The sequence below is a fragment of the Schistocerca cancellata genome, chromosome 8, assembly GCF_023864275.1.
Source record: "Schistocerca cancellata isolate TAMUIC-IGC-003103 chromosome 8, iqSchCanc2.1, whole genome shotgun sequence".
Taxonomy (NCBI): Eukaryota; Metazoa; Arthropoda; class Insecta; order Orthoptera; family Acrididae; genus Schistocerca; species Schistocerca cancellata.
Window position 1 is genome coordinate 577,255,122 of NC_064633.1, and position 22,036 is coordinate 577,277,157.

Below are 22,036 nucleotides of genomic sequence, written 5' to 3' on the forward strand. Positions count from 1 at the left end.
TTTATCTATTATCTGCTCAAGCTACATATGCTATTAATAAAACTAATAACCATTGTAACCTGCGAATCAACGGTGTATTTTTCTTTGGATATCATTAGATTTGTTTCCAATATCGATGCCCAATACTCAATAAGTTATTGCGTTAATGATGGTTGTATTCTTTACTATAGATAACCACTACGAGGCCCACTGCATACTAGATAGAGAAATCGTAGCCCTGCCCAGAACAAGTGCCAAACTGGGATAAATCTTTTAAATTACACAACCTCAAAATGAAGAAAAACAATCCTCCCATTTAGGTATTAATTCTTTTCTGTAACTTTAGATTCATCCAATGACAGTGAATTTCACTACGGTCTGAGTGGCACATGGTTGAACACTCCGATACGAAAACAAATAAACCCAGTCTCTTCTCCAAGAAAAATCAACACATATATTGTATAATCAGTGAAAGTGCAAGCATTTACACTTAAGTAATGTGACAGAGAACTCGGCTTCTACCAAAGGTAACGTGGCGTCCTAGCTGACCAAACCCATCAAATTTTAAGTAAATGTAAAATTCAGTTATGGATTTCACAGAACTGTGCTCCGTGAACTTACTTTACGCACTTGAAGCAGTTTGACTTCACTAACTGTACTGGAGAATTTCTTTGTACTGAACGCCACATGGTAGGCAACACATCCACAGGCAAGGTACTTTCTTTTAAAACACAAAAATGGTGGTAAATCCATTCCCAAAATTAGTCCTACGATAATTAGCATGATCTCCCCCTAATATAAATATGCTGAAATAAAGATAGTGAAATATAAACATCGCACACTAATTAAATTCAGAGTCCCCCTTTCACAGGCTGACAGAAAACACATATGTTTTTATTCAGTCTCACCATCAACGTGTGCTTCTACCATACGAGAGGTAACTGTCCCTCCCTATCGCCCACCGCAGAGGCAGCCACCAAACACGACCACGGCACCCACTTGTCGACCTGAGGAAGACTGCCCGCTCAGACACCTGCTCTGAAAATCACCGTAAAACTCTCTCACTCTATCACTGATCTATCTCGACAGTTACTTGGTACTATCACGAAATCAAAGTCAGCTCTCGAATACGTTCCCAGCAGCACAGAGTCCGTTTGAGGCCGAAGTCGGTGGAGGCGATGGCCTTGAGGTGGCTGCTGGTACCTCACTGCAGAGTTGCTGTGGTAATCCTGCTTGGCTGGTAGTGCGACTGGAACTGCTCGCTCTGAGACCGGACGGCCCCTTGATCGCGCGCTTGGCGGACTTGTAACTCCGGAAATGCATATCCTCCTATTTCCATCTGTTGTACTATAAATTTTGTTACCTGAAGATATGACATTTCTGTGTCTTTATATATTGTAATTGTTATACTATTTGTATATATGTATTTATACATTTATGTCGATGTATAATTGGTTTGTTTTGTAAATATTATTTGTATTTTTACGCTGGGTCTTGCCTAGGGAAAACTATGCTATCGAACGATTACATCGATAGGTCGTGTGGAGAACCAAAGTGTTTAGGATCTTTGGTAGGGTTAACTCTGCCGCGTGGAGGGCGGGAAGAGGGAGTCTGGCTGGAGTAGGGCGGTGGAGCAGGTGTGTTGTGTGACGCTCCCGCGAGTTGCCGCGCTTTCGGGGTTTGGCAGCATGTAATTGCGCTCGACTTGCGGCGATGATAGTTTCTGACACGGTGTCGCGGACGGGAAGCATATGCTGGCGCACATCAAGAGTCCGCCGGCCGAAGTGGCCGTGCGGTTAAAGGCGCTGCAGTCTGGAACCGCAAGACCGCTACGGTCGCAGGTTCGAATCCTGCCTCGGGCATGGATGTTTGTGATGTTCTTAGGTTAGTTAGGTTTAAGTAGTTCTAAGTTCTAGGGGACTAATGACCTCAGCAGTTGAGTCCCATAGTGCTCAGAGACATTTGAACCATTTGAACATCAAGAGTCCGTTTCGCCTGGTGACCGTGTCGAGAAGAAGGCGCGCCAACATCAAGCTTCTGCAACAGCGACGGCCGACAATGAGTGACTGTCGCCACCTCCTCGATCGACGACTGCAAACCTTCAATCAACCAACAAGGAAGACTAAAAGCACGTAAAGTTTTAGAGCTGTATGGCAGACCTCAGCTTTTCAAACTGTTGCATCACAAAAATACAGCAACTTAGCATGAACCTTTGTTGCTCATTGTCCCAATTGCATTACCGAGCAGGGTCCCTTCAATTTCCGAAATGAACTCGAGTGTCGTTGAAATTCAGACACCAGCATTAAAGTAATATCATTCCATTTCATTGCTTAAATTTCAAAGTTCAGTTAAAGTATTCATAGCTGGCTACAATATTTAGATAACACAAGCACAAATTAAGAGTGCGAGTTTTGTTACCATATTTTAGTTTACATGTGACTGCAGCTCAGCTTGGTACGTACTAAATTTTACTATTGTTAATTGTTCAGAATCATTTAATTCAAGTTCAAAATAAATCTCTTATTTCTAAATTGAGTAGATCCAAGTACCTCTTGAAATGATTGTTGAGGTAGCCCAAGACTAACCTTATTTTATTGAATTTCGTAGTGCTTCAGAAACAAAGTTCACTATTAATTTCGGTCACTAAATTAACTTTCAATTTTCCGGTTTTATTAATTCTTTTGCTAAATTAAGTCAGAGTGTAGCGAAATTTATTACTTCTGACAAACATTCAGTTTCCACATAACACGTGTCAACCTTCAGTTACCACGCTTTTAGTGCTAATTATATGTGCATTAATCTTTCATTTTCAGTTATTATAGTAGTGGTCCATAGGACTGGCGACCGTAATTTTCCCCAAATCTCAAATATCTAATTAACGCCAATTAATTGTTAACGTAACTACCGCACATTTACTTTCTTTATTAATTTTACCCTTTTCTCAAAATGAATTTCCACCAATTTCATTTGCATTTTCCTTTCATTTAGATGTAACCCTTTCCTCCCTCTTTACCGACATATTATCTTCGGTGACGATTGCTTTTCCCAAATTTCCATTAGGTGCACGCGGTTTAATTTTTCACCGTCATTAAGGTCGATAAGTGAGGGGGATGTTACAGACTGATACTTGCTCGATGTTTCTGCGGACACGTGATCGGAGGAAGAGGTCGGCCCGAGCATGTAGCACCGCCTGCCGTGACGACAGCACCGTGGCTGGTGAATCAGGCGCTGCACGTTTCCATAGTGTCCGCAGGAGCCGTGACTCACAAGCGAACATTCCCAAGTGTCAATAAGTGAGCTGGACGAAAACTGGCAGGTCTTTAGAGGCGCAAAATAAAGCAGTAATTACTTTTTTGTTTGTGCCCAGTTTCACTGTTAAGCGGTAAAAAACACCCCGAAATGTAATTTGGCATGTTGGTTTGCAGGAATTATCTTCGAAATGATGACGCATAAAAAAAGTTTCTCATACAAAAGTTAAATGTAATTAACGTTTTCGAAAACCTTTTAATCGAATTTTGCAATAATTTGAAATTTTGCAAAATGCACCATACCACTAATTAATTTTGAAAACGAAAACTTTCGTTACAACATTAACTAAAGGAGTCATATAATGAGGTGCAATCTACATGGTGAAGAGTAATAGTTTTTTTTAAGTCATCAGTCTTCTGACTGGTTTGAATTTCTCTCCTGTGCCAACCTCTTCATCTTAGAGGAGCACGACATACGTCCTCAATTATTTGCTAGGTGTAATACAATCTCTGTTTTCGCCTACAGCTTTTACCCTCTGCAACTTCCTCTAGTACCATGGAAGTTATTCCCTTATGTTTTAACACATGTCCTATCATCCTGTCCCTGGTTCTTATCAGTGTTTTCCATATATTCCTTTCCTCGCTGATTCCCTGGGGAACATCCACATTTATTAGCTAACCAGCACAGCTAATTTTCAACATTCTTCTGTAACGACACATCTCAAATGCTTCGATTCTCTCCTTTACCCACAGTACATGTTTCACCACCATACGCACTTTCTCATAAATTTCTCCCTCAAAGTAAGGTCTATGTTTGATACTAGTAGACTTCTGTTGGCCAGGAATGCCCTTTTTGCCAGTGTTAGTGTGCTTTTGATGTGTTTCGTGCTCTTATTTGCTGCCTAGGTAGCAAAATTCCATAACTTTATCTACTTCGTGATCACCAATCCTGATGTTAAATTTCTCCCTGTTCTCATTTCTCCTACTTCTCATTACTTTCGTCTTTTTTCGATTTGCTCTCAATCCATATTCTGTACTCTTTAGACTGTTCATTCTACTCAGAAGATCCTGTAATTCTTCTTCAGTTTCACTAAGGATAACAATGTCCTCAGCGAATCTTATCATTGATATCCTTTCACCTTGAACTTTTAATTCTATTCTTGAACCTTTCTTTTATTTCCATAATTGCTTCTTCTACATCTACATCTATACTCCGCGAGCCACCTTACGGTGTGTGGCGGAGGGTACTTATTGTACCACTATCTGATCCCCCCTTCCCTGTTCCATTCACGAATTGTGCGTGGGAAGAACGACTGCTTGTAAGTCTCCGTATTTGCTCTAATTTCTCGGATCTTTTCGTTGTGATCATTACGCGAGATATATGTGGGCGGTAGTAATATGTTGCCCATCTCTTCCCGGAATGTGCTCTCTCGTAATTTCGATAATAAACCTCTCCGTATTGCGTAACGCCTTTCTTGAAGTGTCCGCCACTGGAGCTTGTTCAGCATCTCCGTAACGCTCTCGCGCTGACTAAATGTCCCCATGACGAATCGCGCTGCTTTTCGCTGGATCATGTCTATCTCTTCTATTAATCCAACCTGGTAAGGGTCCCATACTGATGAGCAATACTGAAGAATCGGACGAACAAGCGGTTTGTAAGCTACTTCTTTCGTCGATGAGTCACATTTTCTTAGAATTCTTCCTATGAATCTCAACCTGGCGCCTGCTTTTCCCACTATTTGTTTTATGTGATCATTCCACTTCAGATCGCTCCGGATAGTAACTCCTAAGTATTTTACGGTCGTTACCGCTTCCAATGATTTACCACCTATGGCATAATCGTACTGGAATGGATTTCTGCCCCTATGTATGCGCATTATATTACATTTATCTACGTTTAGGGAAAGCTGCCAGCTGTCGCACCATGCATTAATCCTCTGCAGGTCTTCCTGGAGTACGTACGAGTCTTCTGATGTTGCTACTTTCTTGTAGACAACCGTGTCATCTGCAAATAGCCTCACGGAGCTACCGATGTTGTCAACTAAGTCATTTATGTATATTGTAAACAATAAAGGTCCTATCACGCTTCCTTGCGGTACTCCCGAAATTACCTCTACATCTGCAGATTTTGAACCGTTAAGAATGACATGTTGTGTTCTTTCTTCAAGGAAATCCTGAATCCAATCACAAACCTGGTCCGATATTCCGTAAGCTCGTATTTTTTTCACTAAACGTAAGTGCGGAACCGTATCAAATGCCTTCCTGAAGTCCAGGAATACGGCATCAATCTGCTCGCCAGTGTCTACGGCACTGTGAATTTCTTGGGCAAATAGGGCGAGCTGAGTTTCACATGATCTCTGTTTGCGGAATCCATGTTGGTTATGATGAAGGAGATTTGTATTATCTAAGAACGTCATAATACGAGAACACAAAACATGTTCCATTATTCTACAACAGATTGACGTAAGCGAAATAGGCCTATAATTATTCGCATCTGATTTATGACCCTTCTTGAAAATGGGAACGACCTGCGCTTTCTTCCAGTCGCTAGGTACTTTACGTTCTTCCAGCGATCTACGATAAATTGCTGATAGAAAGGGGGCAAGTTCTTTAGCATAATCACTGTAGAATCTTAAGGGTATCTCGTCTGGTCCGGATGCTTTTCCGCTACTAAGTGATAGCAGTTGTATTTCAATTCCGATATCGTTTATTTCAATATTTTCCATTTTGGCGTCCGTGCGACGGCTGAAGTCAGGGGCCGTGTTACGATTTTCCGCAGTGAAACAGTTTCGGAACACTGAATTCAGTATTTCTGCCTTTCTTCGGTCGTCCTCTGTTTCGGTGCCATCGTGGTCAACGAGTGACTGAATAGGGGATTTAGATCCGCTTACCGATTTTACATATGACCAACACTTTTTAGGGTTCTTGTTTAGATTGTTTGCCAATGTTTTATGTTCGAATTCGTTGAATGCTTCTCTCATTGCTCTCTTTACGCTCTTTTTCGCTTCGTTCAGCTTTTCCTTATCAGCTATGATTCGACTACTCTTAAACCTATGATGAAGCTTTCTTTGTTTCCGTAGTACCTTTCGTACATGATTGTTATACCACGGTGGATCTTTCCCCTCGCTTTGGACCTTAGTCGGTACGAACTTATCTAAGGCGTACTGGACGATGTTTCTGAATTTTTTCCATTTTTGTTCCACATCCTCTTCCTCAGAAATGAACGTTTGATGGTGGTCACTCAGATATTCTGCGATTTGTGCCCTATCACTCTTGTTAAGCAAATATATTTTCCTTCCTTTCTTGGCATTTCTTATTACACTTGTAGTCATTGATGCAACCACTGACTTATGATCACTGATACCCTCTTCTACATTCACGGAGTCGAAAAGTTCCGGTCTATTTGTTGCTATGAGGTCTAAAACGTTAGCTTCACGAGTTGGTTCTCTAACTATCTGCTCGAAGTAATTCTCGGACAAGGCAGTCAGGATAATGTCACAAGAGTCTCTGTCCCTGGCTCCAGTTCTGATTGTGTGACTATCCCATTCTATACCTGGTAGATTGAAGTCTCCCCCTATTACAATAGTATGATCACGAAACTTCTTCACGACGTTCTGCAGGTTCTCTCTGAGGCGCTCAACTACTACGGTTGCTGATGCAGGTGGTCTATAGAAGCATCCGACTATCATATCTGACCCACCTTTGATACTTAGCTTAACCCAGATTATTTCACATTCGCATTCGCTAATAACTTCACTGGATATTATTGAATTCTTTACTGCTATAAATACTCCTCCACCATTGGCGTTTATCCTATCCTTGCGGTATATATTCCATTCTGTGTCTAGGATTTCGTTACTGTTCACTTCCGGTTTTAACCAACTTTCCGTTCCTAATACTATATGCGCACTATTTCCTTCAATAAGAGATACTAATTCAGGAACCTTGCCCTGGATACTCCTGCAGTTTACCAATATTACGTTAACTTTTCCTGTTTTTGGTCTCTGAGGACGGACGTTCTTTATCAACGATGATAATGTCCTCTCTGGTAAGCCGTCAGGTATTTTATCGTTTCGCCCAAGGGGGGGTCCCTCTAACCTAAAAAACCCCCGTGTGCACGCCACACGTACTCTGCTACCCTAGTAGCTGCTTCCGGTGTGTAGTGCACGCCTGACCTGTCTAGGGGGGCCCTACAGTTCTCCACCCAATAACGGAGGTCGATGAATTTGCAACCATTATAGTCGCAGAGTCGTCTGAGCCTCTGGTTTAGACCCTCCACACGGCTCCAAACCAGAGGACCGCGATCGACTCTGGGCACTATGCTGCAGATATTAAGCTCAGCTTGCACTCCGCGTGCGATGCTGGTTGTCTTCACCAAATCAGCCAGCCGCCGGAAGGAACCAAGGATGGCCTCAGAACCCAAGCGGCAGGCGTCATTCGTTCCGACATGTGCTACTATCTGCAGCCGGTCACACCCAGTGCGTTCAATAGCTGCCGGAAGGGCCTCCTCCACATTACGGACGAGACCCCCCGGCAAGCACACCGAGTGCACACTGGCATTCTTCCCCGACCTACCCGCTATTTTCCTGAGGGGCTCCATAACCCGCCTAACGTTGGAGCTCCCTATAACTAATAGGCCCGCCCTCTGTGACTGTCGGGACCTTGCCGGAGAATCGGCCACTGGCCCAACAGGCGAGGCATCCTGAGGTGGCTCGGAAACGATGTCATCACCACTAGGAAGCACCCCGTACCAGTTGGAAAGGGGTAAGGCAGCTGCCACGCGGCCAGATCCCACCTTCGCCTTTCGGCCAGGCACGCGCGAGCCCACCACTGTCCGCCATTCACCCTGGAGTGATGGCTGACCGGTAAGATGCTCACTGCCGGAAGACGCAGCGACATCAGGGGTTCCATGTGACTCCAAGGCCACCGAAGTAGGCATAGGTCTCACCACAGTTGCCCCAACGCCACTACGAGCCGACGCCTGCGCCTCGAGCTCGATGAGCCTAACAGACAAAGCCTCCACCTGCCCCCGAAGAGTGGCTAATTCTCCTTGCGTCCGCTCACAACAACCACAGTCCCTACACATGACTATGTTTACCCTACTCTATACGATGACAAATTCCCAAGATAATCTTCTGATGAGCTACTCTGATAATCAAGAAACACTCACTGAAATACGAGGCGCGAAAACTACGCTAGGTTTTCCCAGAAAAACTATTTAAAAGCTAAGCGCAGCAAATAAGTACAAAAACGCTTTATACAAACAGTACTCGCTGCTGCTGGTGCTCTCGCTCTGGCTGTCACAAGACAACTGCTGATTCAAGTGACTAGTGGCCAACGGCCGCGAAACAAACAAAAGACGGTTTTAGGGCGCTTTCTGTTCTAAACGATCAAGAAAACACTAAGAAATCTAACACGAAAACTACGTAAAGTTTTATCAAGAACTGTTAGTTACTATGCAGAGCAGATAAACACAAATAGAATCCCTTTCTTAGTGGAAGGTCGTAAACAAAATGCAAAATAAACGCTTTATACAAACAGTACTCGCTGCTGCTGGTGCTCTCGCTCTGGCTGTCACAAGACAGTATGAAGTTGACACTAGAGGCGAAAGACTGCATCCCTATCTTACATCCTTTTAATAAGAGCACATTGTTCTTGGTCTTCCACTCTTATTGTTCCCTCTTAGTTTTTGTACTTATTGTATATTACCCGTCTTTCCCTATAGCTTACCGCTATTTTTCTTAGAATTTCGAACATCTTGCACCATTTTACATTCTCGAATGCTTTTTCCAGGTCGACAAATCCTACGAGAGTGTCTTGATTTTTCTTCAGCCTTGCTTACATTATCAACTGCAACGTCAGAATTGTCTCTCTGGTGGCTTTACCTTTCCTAACGCTAAACTGATCGATATCTAACAGATACTCAATTTTCTTTTCCTTTCTTCTGTACATAATTCTTGTCAGCAACTTGGATGCATGAACTGTTAAGCTGACTGTGCGATAACTCTTGCACTTGTCGACTCTTACAATCTTCGCAATTGTGTGGATGAGTTTTTCCGAAAGTCGGATGGTATACCGCCAGACTCGTCCGTTCTACATACCAAAGTGAATAGTCGTTTTGTTGTCACTTCCCTCAATGATTTTAGAAATTCTGATGGAATGCTATCCATCCCTTCGGCCTTATTTGATCTTAAGTCTTCCAAAGCTCTTTTAAATTCTGCCTCTAATGCCGAATCCCCTATCTCTTGTATATCGACAACTGATTCTTCTCCTATCACGTCAGACTCTTCCCCCCTCACAAAGGCCTTCAACGTACTCTTTCCAGCTATCCGCTCTCTCCTTAGCATTTAACAGTGGAATTCGCGTTGCACTCTTAACGTTATCACTCGTGCTTTTAACTTCACCGAAGATTGTTTTGACTTTTCTGTATGCTGAGTCAGTCCGTATTACAATCTTTTTTTTTCGATTTCTTCTCATTTTTCCTGCAGGCATTTCGTCTTAGCCTTCCTGATCTTCCTATTTATTTCATTCCTAAATGGCTCGTACTTCTGCATTCCTGAATTACGCTGAACATTTTTGTGTTTCCGTCTTTCATCGATCAGCTGTGGTATTTCTTCTGCTGCCCATGGTTTCTTCGTAGTTACCTTATTTACGCCTAAGTTTTTCTTCCCAACGTCAGTAATTGCTCTCTTTAGTGATTTCCATTCCTCTTCAACTTGACCGACTACACAGCTATCCCGTTTCGGAATATCTATAGCCTCAGAGAACTTCAAGCAAATTTCCTGATTCCCTGGTATTATACTTCTGTGCGCATTGACTTTTCCTGACTAACCTGTTGAACTTCAGCCTACTCTTGATCACTACTAAATTGTGATCTGAGTCCGCATCTGCTTCTGAGTACGCCTTACAACCCAGTATCTGATTTCGGAATCTCCGCCTGACCATGATGTAATGTAACTGAAATCTATTTCTCGGCCTTTTTCAAGTATACCTTCTCCTCTTGTGAGTCTTTAGCAGAACGTTCGCTATTATGCGTCCTCCTCTGTCATTCCTAGTTCGAAGCTCATATTCTCCCACAACGCTCTTTTCTACTCCTTCCCCTACAAACGCATTCCAGTACCCATTCACTATTAGATTTTCATCTACCTTTACGTACTGAATTACCCGTTCAATAACAGCACACACCTCCTCTATCTCGTGATGTTCGGCTTGCGACATTGACACTATCTGTGTCAGTGTTGGTGTTAGTTTGCTATGAGTAACGAATCCTATTCCCGTTATACCATTTTCTGCTTCTATTGATATTATCAGCTACGCTTCTGACCAGAAATCCTTGTCTTCTTTCCACTTCACTTCACTGACCCCCGCTACATCTACGATGAGCCTTAGAATTTCCCTTTTCAAATTTTCTATCTTCCCTACCACGCCGGCCGGGGTGGCCGAGCGGCTCCAGGCGCGCAGTCCGGAACCGCGCGAATGCTACGGTCGCAAGTTCGAATCCTTCCTCGGGCATGGATGTTAGGTTTAAGTAGTTCTAAGTTCAAGGGGGCTGATGACCTCAGATGGTAAGTCCCATGGCGCTCAGAGCCATTTCAACCATCTGAACCCTACCACGTGCAAACTTCTATCATTCCACGCCCCGACTCGTATAACATTACCCTTTGTTTTCTCAATCTTTTTCTCACGATCACCTCCCCCTTGGCAGTTCCCTCCCAGCTCCCAGACATCCGAATGACAGACTAATCCGGAATCTTTTGCCAGTGGAGAGATCATCACGACACGTTTTCAATTACAGGCCACATATCATGTGGATACACAGTATGTGTCTTTAATGCAGTGATTTCCATTGCCTTCTGCATCCCCATGCCATTGATCACTGCTGATTCTTCTGCTTTTAGCGGAGGTTTCCCACCTCAAGGGCCAGATAGTGCCCAGAACTTCCGTCCGCTCCTCCGCCCTCTTTGACAAGGCCGTTGACAGAGTGAGGGTGACTTCTTATCCCGGACGTCTTCGGCCGCAAATGTTGATGATCGCTCCTAGTCAAGATATATTATTCAGTGACTATTGTCTACATTTCATTGGCGAACGAAAGGAGACAAAGACTTGATCCATTAATTTCGTAGATCGTTGATGGGTGAATCATGCAGTTATAAAGCCATGTTTTAAAATTTGTCGGTCTCTAAAAGAACAAAAAGTATTTTGTAGCGAGAAAACATTAAAATTTCTTAAAAAAACTTTGAGAGGCTGGACTGGCAATAAAAGATTGTTACTACCAACATGATTAGTCGGGGGCACAGTGTACTCGTAAATTACTGTGTGGAATGGTATGAGGTGGACCGTTCTTCCCGGTGCGACAGCAGGGAAACCCCGTATTGGGAAGAGTGGTAGCCGTCCGCACAAGCGGCTGAGACAGGCAACCGTCTGGCGGAATGGAAACTATCTATGTGGGAAGTGTGACACCGTGTGCTCATGATTAGCAGCACTTGGTCGCTCCCTTTACAAGCGAGGATAATACTGAATTTTATTTCGTGTTAATACCTTGTTGTTGTTGTGGTCTTCAGTCCTGAGACTGGTTCGATGGAGCTCTCCATGCTACTCTATCCTGTGCAAGCTTCTTCATCTCCCAGTACCTACTGCAATCTACATCCTTCTGAATGTGCTTAGTGTATTCATCTCTTGGTCTCCCCCTACGATTTTTACCCTCCACGCTGCTCTCCAATACTAAATTGGTGATCCCTTGATGCCTCAGAACATGTCCTACCAACCGATCCCTTCTTCTGGTCAAGTTGTGCCACAAACTTCTCTTCTCCCCAATCCTATTCAATACTTCCTCATTAGTTATGTGATCTACCCATCTAATCTTCAGCATTCTTCTGTAGCACCACATTTCGAAAGCTTCTATTCTCTTCTTGTCCAAACTAGTTATCGTCCATGTTTCACTTCCATACATGGCTACACTCCATACAAATACTTTCAGAAATGACGTCCTGACACTTAAATCTATACTCGATGTTAACAAATTTCTCTTCTTCAGAAACGCTTTCCTTGCCATTGCCAGTCTACATTTTATATCCTCTCTACTTCGACCATCATCAGTTATTTTGCTCTCCAAATAGCAAAACTCCTTTACTACTTTAAGTGTCTCATTTCCTAATCTAATTCCCTCAGCATCACCCGACTCAATTCGACTACATTCCATTATCCTTGTTTTGCTTTTGTTGATGTTCATCTTATATCCTCCTTTCAAGACACCATCCACTCCGTTCAACTGCTCTTCCAAGTCCTTTGCTGTCTCTGACAGAATTACAATGTCATCGGCGAACCTCAAAGTTTTTATTTCTTCTCCATGGATTTTAATACCTACTCCAAATTTTTCTTTTGTTTCCTTTCTGCTTGCTCAATATACAGATTGAATAACATCGGGGAGACACTACAACCCTGTCTTACTCCCTTCCCAACCACTGCTTCCCTTTCATGTCCCTCGACTCCTATAACTGCCATCTGGTTTCTGTACAAATTGTAAATAGCCTTTCGCTCCCTGTATTTTACCCCTGCCACCTTTAGAATTTGAAAAAGAGTATTCCAGCCAACATTGTCAAAAGTTTTCTTTAAGTCTACAAATGCTAGAAATGTAGGTTTGCCTTTCCTTAATCTTTCTTCTAAGATAAGTCGTAAGGTCAGTATTGCCTCACGTGTTCCAGTATTTCTACGGAATCCAAACTGATCTTCCCCGAGGTCGGCTTCTACTAGGTTTTCCATTCGTCTGTAAAGAATTCGTGTTAGTATTTTGCAGCTGTGGTTTATTAAACTGATTGTTCGGTAATTTTCACATCTGTCAACACCTGCTTTCTTTGGGATTGGAATTATTACATTCTTCTTGAAGTCTGAGGGTATTTCGCCTGTTTCATACATCTTGCTCACCAGATGGTAGAGTTTTGTCAGGACTGGCTCTCCCAAGGCCGTCAGTAGTTCCAATGGAATTTGTCGACTCCCGGGGCCTTGTTTCGACTCTGGTCTTTCAGTGCTCTGTCAAACTCTTCACGCAGTATCGTATCTCCCATTTCATCTTCATCTACATCCTCTTCAATTTCCATAATATTGTCCTCAAGTACATCGCCCTTGTATAGACCCTCTATATACTCCTTCTATCTTTCTGCTTTCCCTTCTTTGCTTAGAACTGGGTTTCCATCTGAGCTCTTGATGTTCATACAAGTGGTTCTCTTATCTCCAAAGGTCTCTTTAATTTTCCTGTAGGCAGTATCTATCTTACCCCTAGTGAGATAAGCCTCTACATCCTTACATTTGTCCTCTAGCCATCCCTGCTTAGCCATTCTGCACTTCCTGTCGATCTCATTTTTGAGACGTTTGTATTCCTTTTTGCCTGCTTCATTTACTGCATTTTTATATTTTCTCCTTTCATCAATTAAATTCAATATTTCTTCTGTTACCCAAGGATTTCTACTAGCCCTCGTCTTTTTACGTACTTGATCCTCTGCTGCCTTCACTACTTCATCCCTCAAAGCTACCCATTCTTCTTCTACTGTATTTCTTTCCCCCATTCCTGTCAATTGTTCCCTTATGCTCTCCCTGAAACTCTGTACAACCTCTGTTTCTTTCAGTTTATCCAGGTCCCATCTCCTTAACATTCCACCTTTTTGCAGTTTCTTCAGTTTTAATCTGCAGTTCATAACCAATAGATTGTGGTCAGAATCCACATCTGCCCCAGGAAATGTCTTACAATTTAAAACCTGGTTCCTAAATCTCTGTCTTACCATTATATAATCTATCTGATACCTTTTAGTATCTCCAGGATTCTTCCAGGTATACAACCTTCTTTTATGATTCTTGAACCAAGTGTTGGCTATGATTAAGTTATGCTCTGTGCAAAATTCTACAAGGCGGCTTCCTCTTTCATTCCTTCCCCCCAATCCATATTCACCTACTACGTTTCCTTCTCTCCCTTTTCCTACACTCGAATTCCAGTCACCCATGAGTATTAAATTTTCGTCTCTCTTCACTATCTGAATAATTTCTTTTATTTCATCATACATTTCTTCAATTTCTTCGTCATCTGCAGAGCTAGTTGGCATATAAACTTGTACTACTGTAGTAGGTGTGGGCTTCGTGTCTATCTTGGCCACAATAATGCGTTCACTATGCTGTTTGTAGTAGCTTACCCGCATTCCTATTTTCCTGTTCATCATTAAACCTACTCCTGCATTACCCCTATTTGACTTTGTGTTTATAACCCTGTAGTCACCTGACCAGAAGTCTTGTTCCTCTTGCCACCGAACTTCACTAATTCCCACTACATCTAACTTTAACCTATCCATTTCCCTTTTTAAATTTTCTAACCTAGCTGCCCGATTAAGGGATCTGACATTCCACGCTGCGATCCGTAGAACGCCAGTTTTCTTTCTCCTGATAACGACATCCTCTTGAGTAGTCCCCGCCCGGAGATCCGAATGGGGGACTATTTTACCTCCGGAATATTTTACCCAAGAGGACGCCATCATCATTTAATCATACAGTAAAGCTGCATGCCCTCGGGAAAAATTACGGCCGTAGTTTCCCCTTGCTTTCAGCCGTTCGCAGTACCAGCACAGGAAGGCCGTTTTGGTTAGTGTTACAAGGCCAGATCAGTCAATCATCCAGACTGTTGCCCCTGCAACTACTGAAAAGGCTGCTGCCCCTCTTCAGGAACCACACGTTTGTCTGGCCTCTCAACAGATACCCCTCCGTTGTGGTTGTACCTACGGTACGGCTATCTGTATCGCTGAGGCACGCAAGCCTCCCCACCAACGGCAAGGTCCATGGTTCATGTGGGGTTAATACCTAATCGAATACCTAATCGAATAAATAATCGAAATTACCGAGAATGTTATGGAGCTTTAATTCTAATCGAATATTCAACGTGAACTCTGTAATCTCATTTTGGCGTCTAAGAACTTCAACTTCCTCTAATATATTCAAAGTATGACATTTTTCTTTTTTGTGAAGTGGTTTTAAATTTCCTGTAGGGCTTGTGATTCTGTGCCCCGCTTCGTGTATATTAATGCAGATAGGGGACTGTTTAAATTAAGATGTTCCAGAAATGACCTACCAGTTTGCCCAACATATTTTATAGGGCAGTCATTGCAGGTATTGCAGTACACACGCGCTTCATTATATTTTATTTATCATAGCTTTTTCCTTATGCTAAGTTCGCTACCTATATCCGAAGTAGTAAAATACGCTGGAATGATGTTTTTGGGTCTCATAGATCTGCCTGTTTTTTCTGATATTACACCGAGATATGGTATTCTGATCGGTTTGTCCAAGCGTTATAAGATCTGTCTCTGATCCTCTGCGGAAAAGAACATTTTTCCTTTTTAATATATTTCTGTTAGTTGCGTTAACAAATTTATGTCGTAACCGTTTTGAACACTATACGCGGTATAACCTTACAGTCAGCCATCTGACCTTCGCTAGTAAGGAACATTTCATATATACGGTTTAGCATGGTTTGGAATGTTGCGGATTTATAATTTATTAGGTGACATGACTGCCTGTGGAATTCTTCTTAACATCATGCCTATCAACAGCTGCGGATGCCAAGAGTACAAAATACTTTATGATTAATTTTTCAGTTCCTGTACAACACAGTGCGAGCTCTGAACCCGATCTATCCCAATTTGATCTAAACAAGTTATATTAATTATTAATTAATTACTATTTGAATGTGAGAAATTTGTGGGAGCGATTAACGTCTTTTACGACGGTTTGTTGTACACCTCCCGTACTTCGATTCGGGATCGATGCTTCGTTTTCTAACCACTCATGTGCAGAAACACACGGTCTAGCGCTCAACCGATCGGAGCTACAAAGGGGATACCGGTACGCCACAAACTCATTCACCCGTTGCCTAGCTGAGAGGTCGCCTGCATCGGTTACCCTCATCTGTAGTGACACCTTGTGACGTCATTCTATTGAGTTCTCTGCTCTTTAGCTAAGCCAAAGGTCGATTGCGAGCGCTCCAACTATATCTAAACGATTGCTTCAGAAGGAAGACCATCTGCCAACCTATCCGACATTTTCTCTCAGCAAAAGCAGGGTCTGATGGAACAATAGACATTTTCGGCAACAACTTAAAACACGCAACAACATATTGCAGAAGCTCTGTGGCACCACTTTGGGCTCCACAGCATTTACCTTAAGAACATCCGCACTTGGCTTGGTGTATCCAGTGGCAGAATACTGTGCCCCAGTGTGGCTCAACAGCAAACACACACACATGGTAGATAGCCAACTTAATGCAACAATGCGTATTATATCAGGCACAATCAGGCCAACTCCTACAGTGTGGCTGCCCGTTTTCAGTAACATAGCCCTCCTAACCTGCGCCGTGAACACGCTCTGGTTAGAGAATTCAAAAAATCATGAGCAACCCTCAATTACAAATCCATGAAGATACTCACGACATCCAAGGAAACCGACTCCGGTTTAGGCATCCTCCACTAAAGACCGCACAGGCTCTGCACCCAACCAACTTTAAAATAAATGACCGATGGAAAGAGGAATGGGAGAGCAGAACAGCAGTAAACTGCCACAGTATGCCATGCATCTTTAGTAAACCAAAAGGATTTGATTGCCCTCGCAAAGTTTGGTCAACTCTTAATCGCATCAGAACCAACTGTGGGAGATGCGCCGATTCCTTACACAGATGGGGTAAACTTCCTTCGGCCGTTTGCGACTGTGGCGCTGAGAGACAGACGGTCAAACACATCGTGCAGGAATGCCCACTAAGGGCATACGAGGGTGACCCACAGGATTTCCTAATGGCGACCCGAGAGGCAATCGACTATTTATTATCTAAGCTGGACGTCTGCTTGTGATTGCTCTTCTGTGAGTGTAAATTTACAATTGGCGGTGTCCTTATATACAAACTGTTATTTATTGCTCTGTTTATACATACGTGATTTTTTTAAAATCGTGTTGTTTCTGTAATTTTTATTGTGGTGTTATGACCCATACGCTAAATAAATAAATTCGGCAACAATATAAAATTACTTGAAATGATCCGCTTCTTTTCATATTAACCATTTTACTTATACACTGATGAGCCAAAACATTATCACCACCTACTTAATAGCTTGTTTGTCCGTCTTTGGAACGAAATACGTAACCGATTCAGCGTGTCGGGCATCCGACAGTTTCTTGTGAGGTTTGTGGAGGTATGTGGAATTAGAAGTCTACGAACGGGCGGCTGACTTGCGTACGCGATGATGCCACCCGAAAGCGACCCAGATGCGTTCCACAGGATTTGCATCAGGCGAATTTGGTCTTCGAGACATCAACGTGAGTTCACTATAATGCTCCTCGAACCACTGTAACAAGGTTCTGTCTCCGAGACACGGACTGCTGAAAGATTACGTCGCTGTCGGAGATGACATCAAGCATGGAGGGATGCAGGTGGTTCGCAGCTATCAACGTGCCTTCAATTACTACCACATGTCCCATTCAAGCGCAGGAGAATGTCTCGTAATAGAATAACACTGCCCCACCAAGCTACATCCGTGGCGCGCTGCGCGTTTCGAGCTGCCGTTCACCTCGATGACGAAGACAAGCGACCTAGCGTATCAAAAACGTGATTCACCAGAAGATCGACAGTCCGTTGATCGACAGTCGAATCCCAATAGTTCCGTGCCCACTGCAATCGTAACTGACGACGTCGTCGTCGGGTAAACATGTGATCACCCAGGGGTGGTCTGCTGCGCAGCTCCGTGTTCAGTAGTGTACGGTGAACGGTGTGGTCAGAAACACTTGGGCGTGCACCAGCGTTGTGCTCTTTTGGCTGAGATGCCACGGATCACCATCTATTCTACTTTACAGAGCGACAAGCCTCCGAACTCAACGTTCTTTGAAGAGTCGTGATCGTCGAACCAGTGATAGTTTCACTGTCCTGTACATGCTCACGACAGTAGCACGTGAACATTCGACCAGCTTCGCCGTTTTCGAGATACTCGTTCACAGGCTCTACGTAACAATGATCTGCTCTTTATCAGTGTCGCTTATCTCTATGAATTTCCACATTTGCAGTCCATATCTTCGCTAGGGTGATTCCCCGTCCGTATCTGCTCTGCTTACATACTATTGTTACCGCGTCACGTGCCCGCAGCGTCACCTCTCGGTGGGCAGTGGTCGTAGTATTTTGGCTGATCAATGTAGATGATGAAGTGCTGAGACGAAGTGATCTATGCGGCCTGTACATAATCCTTACTGAAAGAGATTGTAGTCACGAAAGATCGAACAATCAGTGCATTTACTTTATCAGGTTTCTTCGTGTAATTCAGATTTTGAAAGTGTGTTTCTCTTTTAGAACATGTCCTTAGAAATACTAAAAGTTGTTGGAACTCAGACACCTCTTATTCGCTTTGACGTAATAGGTTTCGTGGGGGGTAGCTCCCATAAGCTAATACCACAGAGCCTGATAGCGAACAGCTCAACTTATTTTTTGGTACTTTCTTTGAAAACCATTCGGGAACTATTACGTATCACAATCGACTCATGAGGCCGAAATACCTCGATACAGTTAATCTAATCCCGAAGACGATGTTTTAATTATTATTGATCAGTTCAAGTGTCGATACATATGCATCTATAATTTACGAAACAATTTGCCTTGACAAAATCAAAGTCCAGATTTGTGATCTATGAATTAAATCCAATCTTTTTGTATATTTATCAACCACAATATGTCTGTGTCTCTTAAACTTAACCCAGAGTAATTCTTGACGAAATTTTTCAATGGTGAACAGCTGGATGTGATGTTAATGTTCAATGGGCGCAATCTTTTGACAAGCGACCACATTCCCATCATCAGTTGCGCTGATGAACTGACTGCCCGGGAGCCAGCACAGGGCTTATATCTCCCTCCCCGTCAGCACCTTTCCAGCCTACGCCTCGTCACTCCATCTGTGGTTCATGTCCAGAGACGAGTGTTGATGGGTCTCTGATGTTACTCCTCCTGCCCCTGAAGTCAATTCGTTGTGGGATAACTCTTTCCTCTTTTTAATCAGACTAATTTTGTGTTCCCAGACCTAGCTAAGGATGTGCTACTACCATGATTGATCAGCTGTTCCCTTACTAGAATCTCGGTAGATTCATTAATCATACAGTCCCAGAAGTCAGAACCTTAGTATGGTCGTAATCCGTTCTGTGTAGTTCCGATAGGCAGTGTTCCACAATTACTGGCTGATTTGCGACCAGGAGCTAAATCATAGGTACGGCTTGGTAGTGTCTTGGACTGTAGAAGTGCAGGGTCTATCAGACCTCCCACCAGTATGGCATGGCCTACATAGGTGAGAAGCCACTTTCTCTTATGAACACCAAAGGCATCCCAGACTACAACAGCCTATCGAGTTCACAGTCGCAAAACCGTTGCTACACGGAACTATACCCGATGGATTACGACCATACTAAGGTTCTGACACAGATATCTAACTTCCGGGACTGTGTCATTAAAGAATCTATGGTGACTCCAGTAGCTTATCAATCATGAAAGCGACTACATCCTCGGAAAGGCTTGGGAACCAGCATCTAGACTGGTTAATAAGAAGGAGATACCACACAACTGAGTGACCGTGGGGGCAGGCAGGACAACAATACAGATGCCGACGGGACGCATCCGTGGGCACGATCCGCTGACGGAGAGACGAATTGGAGGGAGCTGAAGGTAAGGGGGCGGGGAGGGGGGGAGGGAGATATATGTACCGTGCCGGCTGTTGGAGGGTTAGTTCATCAACGCACCTGCTGATGGGAACGAAGCCGCTTGTTGAAATACTGTATCTGTTGGACGCTTACAACCATCTTTTCATCCTTGAACTATTTCGTCACATTGTGTTTCATTTTTAGTGTGACCTTTGTGTAGTGATTAATGATTGTGGCTGTTACGTATTTTCAGCACTTCTGTCTCCATGCCATCGAGGTTTACTCAATACATTATCAACGGGATTTGCACAGCAGTACAACCGGCAACCTGTGAGAGTCCTTGAATGCTGTTTTGTTTGACCGATTCATAATGAAACTTGGTCATTTGAAACTGTAGAAAGAATAATTTGATTCATAAGACATTTCGTAAATCTGGCATAGGGCTTGGTTGTCTCTACAAGTATTACATCACAAGCCACTGTAATGAAAGGAGCTGCATAGACTGAAAATGGGCAGCTGTGGGAAGTTCTGAAAAGCTGTCGATGAGTTACATCAGTCACTGGCAGATTTATGGGAGAAGTAGCTTCAAGTGATACGTATCTAACAAGAACTACAGTGGAAACACTGACGATATTATATTGAAGTGGAGCAGTATGGTTTGTGTTCAATAACAATAATCAAACATCATATGAATCTGAACAAAACACTGGACAAAACTAGATAAGTCAATCAACAGGAGCTACGGAATTGAAAATCCACTGATGTGGGCTCACCTTTAATGCCAAAATACATGTAGGAGTTGGACAAAAATACGGAAACACCGCAAGAAGCGCGTGCCTGAACATAAATGCAGGTACTAGCCAAACCGGCAGGCTGCGTTATTTAAGCGTTAATCGCAGTCAGATCAGCGTTCTGTGTAATTGTGAGTGCATTAAGTCGCAGATAGTGAATTCGAACGTGAAGAAATTGTTGGTAACCTTACGGTCGGTGCTTCCGTAATCACGATAGTCAATGTCTGGTGTTTCAACAGGCACTATACCGAAGATTTCTTCCGAATACAGGAAAAGTAGGTAAACGTCATCCGCTAAGTCACAACACGGACGAAAGTGAGTGTTCAATGATCGGAAAGACGGTCACTGAAAACAATTTGGACGAATAATGAGAGGACCACACCAGCAAAAGTCACTGCAGAACTGACTGTTGCACTCGAGAATCCCGTCAGCAGCAAAACAACACGAAGGCAGCTTCAGAAGCCGGGAATTGCATGCCGAGTTGGAATTGGAAAACCACCTAAAATTCAGCCATCTTACCGCAAAAATGATTATTCTCAACAAACCATAAGGATATTGGTACTTTACACTTCCAATTTGGAGCCTGAGCAGGAATAGGTCACTGGCGCTGATGGCCATAACGGGGAAACGGGATGCCGAAGCTACGACACTTGGACTATGGATCAATGGAAGAACGTCATTTGGTCGGATGATACATGTTTCACACTCTTTGCAACTTCTGGCCGAGTTTACCTCCCAAAAGTGTCACATGATGGGATACATTAATTATTTCTACATATCTACATGTATACTGCGCTAGCCACCAAGCGGTGTGTGGCGGAGGGCACAATTCGCGCCAAAATCATATTTCCCCCCCTCTGTTCCACTCGCGGATCGCACGAAGGAAAAACGACTGTCTGAACGCCTCAGTACGAGCTCTTATTTCCCCTATCTATGAATGATGATCATTACGCCATTTGAAAGTTGATGGTAATAATATGTGCTCTACATCGTCGGTGAAGACTGGATTTCGGAATTTAGTGAGCAGCGCCTTCTGTTTAGCGCGCCGTCTATCTGCAAGGGTGTCCCACTTCAAACTCGCTATGAGATTTGTAACGCTCTCGCGATGGCTAAATGTACCAGTCACGAATCTTGCCGCTCTTCTTTGAACCTTCTCAATTTCTTGAAATAGACCCAACTGGTAAGGGTCCCATACAGACGAACGATACTCTAAGACTGGACGAACTAACGTATTGTAAGCTATTTCCTTTGTTGAAGGACTGCATCGCTTCAGGATTCTACCAATAAACCGCAATCTAGAGTTCGCCTTACCTGTTACTTGTGTAATCT